Here is a 7,959-nt window from a genome sequence, read left to right as displayed (position 1 = left end):
AATTACACGGAGTGCGCTCTCACACAGGAAATATCCTTGAGAGCAGACGCACACACACACACACAGACAGCTAACACCCTCGCCCAAGTAGAGGCAGATTGTGCGAGGACTTGGGCTGCTGCTGCTCCTGCTCCTGCTGCTGCTTTTTGCCACCAAATCAAATCAAACTGATAACAAATAGCAACAACAACTGGCGACAGGATGCGTGAGAGCGAGTGGCGCGAGTTCGCTCAGCACACGAAGCGCAGGACACGAACCGCTTGGCGGACATTCGCAGAGCGTATTTGAACTTTGAACGTGAAAGGACTCTGGATAACAGAAACAGTTCGTGGCGGAGTTGCGAGTGCGTTGGTTGTGCGATAATAAACTGAACGGACCTGTGTAAAGGAAACTGTGTGAAAAGTGGCCGTGTGAACAAATTCAGCGCTCAGTGTGGGTAGCAGCACACGTGGGTGTGTGCCTCTGTGTGTGTGTGTGTGTGTGTGTGCCTGTGCGTGTATGTCTGTGTGTGTGCGTGTGTATCTATGTGTATTGGCTGTTGTTGTTGTTGTTGTTTTTGTTGTAATGAAAAGCGAAAGTTCTGCGGGCGGCGTCAATTTCGTGGAAATTTAATTAACAGTTTGTCCAATTGCTCAAAACTGGCCTTCGATATCCAGTTCACAACCTTTGCTTCTTAGTAAAAACAAATAGATATGCTCTTTGAATAAATTGAAATGCGTTTTGGCGTTTATGGGCCAGAAACGACAGTCTTTTAGGCGCTGTTGAATAACCAGCGCAGAGATGCGCAAATGGCGCCGCGTGGGCGTCCACCTCCAAAAAAAAAAAAAAATAAAAATAAAAAAATAAGCGTGTGAGCAAAACTTGCCCCAATACTCAAACCTACGCTTCCTGCCCACCCTCAAGCGCTATCCATTCAACATCCCCGTGTCCAATCTGTACAACTAGATATATCTGAGATTTTACTTACAGGTTGTTCTTGTCGTTATGACCTTGCAGAAAGTAATAAAACTTTTACTGGAAAAATGTGTTTTGCATAGAGATTAGCGTATGCAGCATGTACATAGGTATTACAAGCACATTCGGTGCTACAAAGCACAACTTTATTACCTTGTTAAAATTTTCAATATAAAAAATGATAGCATTCAACAGTGTTCACATTTTGTGTCATGTTTCCTCAAAAGATACTTTTTGAGCACATGTTTAGTTTGACTTTAGCTTAAGTGTAAACCAAACGCAAAAGTCTTCTGTATAAGTTTACTCATCGAATGAAGAGAGAAGCGTTGATAGTCTTTGAAATGGTTTGCATATTCTAGCTTTCGCCCAGACAGAAAAGAAATATTGTGGCTTACACCAGATGCAGCTTAATAGAATACGATGTGAAAAGCACAACCGAAACAAAAAATAAAAACAATTGTCTCTTCTCCTTTAATTTTCAGTAGCCAGCAAAATCTAAAAGATAAGTTCAATAGGAGCTGAACATAGTCGCTAACAAAAACGAAGAGTGAATCGATTTGAAGTGAGCGGTTACAAAGCTTGGCGCTTCTCGCTTCAGCTTATCTTAAAAATTTTTATGTTAAAACAAGATAGCTTAAAGGAGTCAAACAAAAAGTGTTTTCTGCCTCTCCCCCATATGTGCTGATCATCTTTTGACCAGAAATAAAGTGAGATAGTGCACGGTGGTGCATCTCCCTTCGATTAGTTCAAGAGTTTTGGGGATGCTAGCCAGAAACACAATATATGCTTCTCTCAGTAAAATTCAATAAAATCCGAAGGCTCACTTTTGTATTCAATTCGACAGTGTCCTTTTGTCCGCTCCTTCTATTTTTGCCTTAATTTATAATAGAAATAAAAATAATTATTTAGTTCCTCTTTGAATTACGCATTTAAGGACCGTTTCCACTTGAAGTTTTATTCATTTTTATTTTTCGCAGTACTTAATGAACCTAAAGTTCGTCTCGGTCACGTTTCTCTGCACCGTGGGCAATTTGTTAGGGAATTAAATTTGTTTCGTATGCCCGGCCATAAAATATTGTAATTAACCTTGCCCGCTGGCCAAATTCTTTTATTGCAAGCGGCCTAGGCGTTAATGAGGCAACAGGTTTCGGGATTATGTGAACCGCTTCAATTAACTACATACCAAGTTTACAGCTAATAAATATTCATAAATATCCACAGCTTAAAGCGTACAAATTGGGGTCTGCTAGTCAGTGGAGATGGGGAGGGGGGAGTGGCAAGGCATGGCTAGCATTTAAAACTTTCAAATGTCAACTTTTTTTGGGGGTGGGCTGAGGGTTGAGCGGAAGGGGTCTGCTACAACTGAGTTGCAAGAAAGTTTCCATTTCATTCATTATTAACAGTTATTTTAGCCTGCACAGTGCCTGATAGCTGTCGGTACGCTTACTTTTACAAGCCACTGTGCGGACTACGAGTTGCCGACCTGACCATTAATTGCTTATAAGTTTCTGCAAAGGAATAGGAAAAAGACAGCAGAGAATACTTTGAGAAATGAAAATTGATATAGAAAACTAAAAGTTCGAAACAATCTGATGTGTCACAACTCTCTAAATATTTAAGCACTCGGATGTCAGCGAAATAGAGAAACTTTACTCTTTTTTCAGGCCGAGGCTAAAAACTTTTGCTCACTTTAAAGTTTATCAGCTGCATTCACTGTGCACATCTCTGCTTTATAAGAACAAGACTGCTCGACTGCTTTGGGCCTTACATAACTTTTCTTTCATGCGACTAGATAGTATTTAATTTACCATAAATAACCTGACAAAGTCAAACAGATTTATCTTCTCTTTTTAATCTACTTTTATCTATGGCTTAAATATGCACAAAGCCCATTTTGAAGCTATTTATAATTCAGCATAGAAAACATTCGCAAGCAGCAGCACATTATTTTGTGTGCCGCTCGAAAAAATAAATATATATTAAGCAATTTAAAAGCCAATAATAAACTACATAAATGCTACAAATTCAATGAACAAACAAAGGACAAATTAACTTTACACAGGGCAACAACAACAACAGCAACACACACACATACGGACACTCGCACACACACACACACAACCCACATGTCTCAGAAAATTTAAATATCTGTTCAGCATACATTTCATCAATAGAATTTTGCAGCGCCAGCAAATTGAATTGTAACAGAAAATAATATAAAAAAAAATATATATATGTAAAAAATAAAAGAAACATTTGAAAAAACAAAAAACAAAAAAATAAATAAAGCCAAAAGCAATACAAGTGCTTGGCGCTTCTAAGTGAATATATGGGCATATAAAGAGAATAAGAACGCACTGGAAATACAATACATAAAATACTGATTTAAGTACATAAAAGCCTGCCGCAGACAGTGCAGACAACAATAAAAAATCCAAAGAAAAAAAATCAAAACAAACCTACAAAAACAAAGAGCAAAGCAACAACAGCTTCAAGTGGCTGCCTCTGAAGACGACAAAGCGTTAACATGATTTGATTTTTCGAAAGAGAGGTAAGACCCATCAAAAAATACATCATTTCGATAATATCAATTGAAAAGTTTCCGAGAATACACAAAATGCGGCCATGTCGCGTTTCTATCGCTTTCCCATCGTCCACTTGTTATGTCTGGCGCATAAAGAAGCGTTTAGTTCGGGCTACATAATATATTTACAGTAGTAAGAAGTTTAGTTTTTATTTTCAGCTAAAAACATGTATCAGTCTTGCCGTTCTATCGCTTTCTTATCTCCCTACCTGCCTAGTAGTAGGGAAAGTATAAAACACGCCCATAGAGCTAGAAGGAACTTAAACAATATTTAGAGCTAACAGTGTAGAAACTACTCAACCAGAAGTACATTTTATTCCAGACCCAAATAACATCTTTCGGGAAAATGAATGTGTATACTTTTGATAGACCCTTTTGTCCTTCCCAAGCCTGATTAATTTTAAAGTACTTCAACTGTTAAGCAACTAATTTTAAGCTCGAGCCACCTAGTAGCACCTGGCATTTAAGAGAAACAACTAACTTTTAAGACAATTCTGGTGCATAGGAAAGCGTTTCGCTGACGGAACATAAAAGTGTTTCGCCTGGAAACAACAGTTGCGATAGTCACAAGCTTCTGCAGCTTAACGTATCTCAAACTTGAAGCGCTCTTTAAATTTAAATCCGCAAATATACAAGGGAGCTGTATATGTAAGAGCAGCATCAAGTGAAATTTGCCTTAGTTTAGATCAAAAACGGCGCCCATTAGCAGGCTACGCTTTCGTTAAAGCCGTTCAAATTGATACGACCAGCATGCCAGAGCGTATTATACATATTAAAAGGCGTTCATTTAAATATATATATATATAGATATATACACACTATATATATGTATATATATGTATTTGCCACATTATGATACATAATTGAATGCGCTAAATTATTTACTCAGTGACTTGTGAAGCACTCGCCGGGTAGTCCAAGGTCCGCTTTTAGGCCCTTTTGCGGGTCGCACCAGTCAGACAACACTTCTCAGAGAAGTGAGGGGGGGAGGTGGATGGTGGGATTTTAAAGCTCTCATTTGCTTAATAAAATAAAATGGCTTTAAGGCCGAAGCCAATTTCCACGCATTTTGCTCGCTGCGCAGAAAAGTATGCTATGTTATTTTTTCTCCTCAGTCACGTAGCTGTACTTTATGGGCTTTGCCCATTTTATTTATGCATATTTACATAAATATCGATGCTGCCGACTGCTGTCAGTGTTCATTCACCTTTACAGACGTACATTTTACACTTGAGACCGTCAACAACAACGGCAACAACTACAACAACTACAACAACTACAACAACGGCAACAACTACAAAAACAACAATAGGTTCAAATGGGTTTTCAGCAGCATTCGCAGAGTTTGGCGAACCTGGTCGGGCAACTCTTCCAGGTAGTTGAATGGTTTTTACATTTATGCTAATGGGCGGCATAATCATTGTGGCATGCCACATGAAATACTGAAATATTGATGCGCTGCTGTTAGTTGGATTAGAATTAAATAGTCGTCGAGTCGCAGCTCCCATTTGTGGGTAACAAATGCAATACATTGTCTAAACAAGTTGATGCAAATTTCATTTACCTATTTATATGATTTTTAATTAAATAACAGCCCAATTGACAACAAATTACATTGTTTGACGTTCGAGTTACACATTTCGACCACATGGTTATAAATAAAATGAACCTACTGCAATTTAAGTTAAATTAAATGAAATACATTAATTATATCTGTCAGCAGGGATGACGCAAACAAACGAAAATGACAAAATAAAAGAGATGAGTTGCAAAGAAAATCTAGATAGAAATCAGTCACATTGTGTACTGTAGTCACAGTGTGTGCATAATTCAATTACATTTTGGCCTGATGACGGCAATTTATTGTATATGCAAAAATACTTAAGAGCAGAAAACAATACAAGAATCGATTAACACTAAGACTTTAAGTGTTAGTTAATTAGTATGTGGATTGTAATTACTTAGTTAAAATTATGGATGACATATAGTATATTCCAAGTTATAGTCATATCAGATCCACACAGATAGAATCTACTCCAACTTTATTGTTTACTTTAATTTACGAAATTTTTATTTACTCTGCGAACAGCTGAAAATATAGCAAACCTTTGCCATAAACTGTTTAAGAATAATTTATGTATTTTATGCTATTTACATATTGGGAACAATGCAAATAACGGCAATATTATTATTGCAACAATTTAAAACATTTCAGATATTACAACCGAACAGTTTATTTATAAAAGCAATCAAGGTCTTGGAAATGGTTACGCTGTCACATATCTAAATATCGTTTTACAACACACAATTTAGCATCACTCTCAACATAAACAACACTGCTGGTATCAATGTGTGTGTGTGCGTGTGCGCGTGTGTTGTGTGTGCTCATTCGTTTTTGTTATAATTAAACAAAGGGCTTTGCTGGCTGCTCATGTAACAAGTATTTTCATTTAAGTACATCCTATCAAAGCAATCGCTGGCTGACGATAATTGAAATGTGCAAATTGTACAATTGCACAGTATTATATAAGTCTTTTTAATGTCAATCTATGCGATGCAACAATTATATTCCATTACCTAAACTCTTACTGTTTATTTATAAGCTTAAAGCTTTGCCTTGAATTCAGCTCAGCTGTTTCCTTGGGCCATAAAGCACACACAGTTGTCGCACTTTCAGCAACTAAACGCGCACACACACACACACACATGTAAACATCCTATATGGATAGTCATGTGCCATAGAAGACTGTACGCCATGTGGCACTCTGACAATGATGGCCTGGCCGATAAATATTAATGGCAATCGTTGGCGTTGGTTGCCACTTCACTTTGTTTACATTTGGACTTGTCATTTGTAGCCAAACAGTCCAAAACAAAACAAAAATAGAATGTCTTAGATGAGTGCGCACCAAAAGATACCCTGTACCCTTGTTATTTTAGACTATTCAGACAGCTAATATATAAATATGTTTATATAATATCCGAACGTCTAAACTTTAGCCTCAGCATTGTGTCTTAAGCTTGATAAGTAGCTCAGGCTTAAGTGAAACAAACAAACCTCTTTTTAGCTGGAAGTCAAGGATCCAGGGTAGTTTTATCTTTGAGAACTCTGAGTTCGTTGAATACGTGCAGACAGGCAGCTGCTATTCATATGGATTAAGAATATATATATATATCTATTAAAAATACTTGTCTACCGCTGGAATGTAATAGTTTTAAATATCAATTGCCCTCAAAAACTATACGCAATATTGTGCCTAAGAAATCTTGAAGGCATTTCAAGCTGAACAGATCCTTGCAGAAGTTCTGGTTACACCAGCCCCACATATTTCAATCTTAAGTGGCATCAAATTGATATTAAATTCCCATGACGCGAACATGAACACAGCCATCAAATTGTGGGCCAGGCCCCAAATCAATAAACTCATTATGGCTACAATTTTTCCTGTTTTTTTTTTTTTTGTTCGTGTTATGTGGCACGCATTGAATTTGACTTAATGACCAATTTGAAGGCAGCGCAATATTATTTGCCGGGCTGCTCAATTATATATTATACTCAAACGAATTGAAGTACACGCGGATATGGCTCTATTTATGCAAACGGCTTTGGCCAAATTAATAAAATTAATGCTAATGATATTGGCAACTAAATAAATTAGTTACTTAAAATGAATCATGACAGCGACAAAACAAACAGCCAAAGCATTACGAGAGTAATAGAAAAATATGTATTTAATGTTATGGGCAATTTCCTTCCTCGGGAAGTTATCTTTAGCCAAATATCAAGCATGTTAAAGGCCCTTTACAAGGATATGGCTGCTTTAACTCAAAATTTAAGCTGAAATAAGGCAAGCATTTAATAGATATTTCAAAATAACACATGTTACTTGTACTTTATTGCTCCTAATACGATTTCAAGCAGATTTTTTTCTTTTTCTTACACTTCAATTTTATAGCTTTATATATAAAATGTTTTCCATTTTCAAGCAACGCACACGTCGCGTATACGTAATGTCTAGCTCAGGTATTTAGCTCAAATATTAGCCAAATTTTTTGCTTGTTCCTGTAAATGTTAATACAAAATAAGAAGGAAAAGTGGAAAAGTGGAAATTGTCAGCTTTTTGAACTCAACTGACTGGCAATCGCCGTGACGCGTGTGCAGGATGAGCAGGACATGTGGATGATTATAATAGGGCTGCGGTGGGCTGACGATGATGCCATTTTTTATGCCCACATTTATTGTTAACCGTTAGAAAATTTCACAACACGTTGCGCGTTTTATGGGCATGACTAAGCATCGTGTCGCGAGAGGCGACCACAAAAAATATGTATCTAAAAGGAAAAAAAAAAGAAGAGGAACACAGCACGAAACGCAACGATGCTGAAACAATATGAAGCAATATATACAGTATACGGGTCTT

At 37.1% G+C, this 7,959-nt stretch overlaps 1 protein-coding gene across 1 annotated transcript in view; it reads left to right on the top strand.

Moving 5' to 3' along the window:
- Nucleotides 1–2,392: 2,392 nt before the first annotated feature.
- LOC6627897 (probable G-protein coupled receptor CG31760) overlaps nucleotides 2,393–7,959 on the top strand; it is a 43,465-nt gene continuing 37,898 nt past the window's right edge. Inside the window, exon 1 of the mRNA XM_032438725.2 lies at nucleotides 2,393–3,505. The gene's annotated coding sequence lies outside the window, so the exon portion shown is untranslated. The remainder of the gene's footprint in view (nucleotides 3,506–7,959) is intronic.

This window comes from Drosophila virilis, chromosome 4, assembly GCF_030788295.1.
Source record: "Drosophila virilis strain 15010-1051.87 chromosome 4, Dvir_AGI_RSII-ME, whole genome shotgun sequence".
In the NCBI taxonomy this organism is placed as follows: Eukaryota; Metazoa; Arthropoda; class Insecta; order Diptera; family Drosophilidae; genus Drosophila; species Drosophila virilis.
The sequence above is the reverse complement of the archived record's forward strand: the minus strand, read 5'-3'. Positions and strand labels throughout refer to the sequence as shown.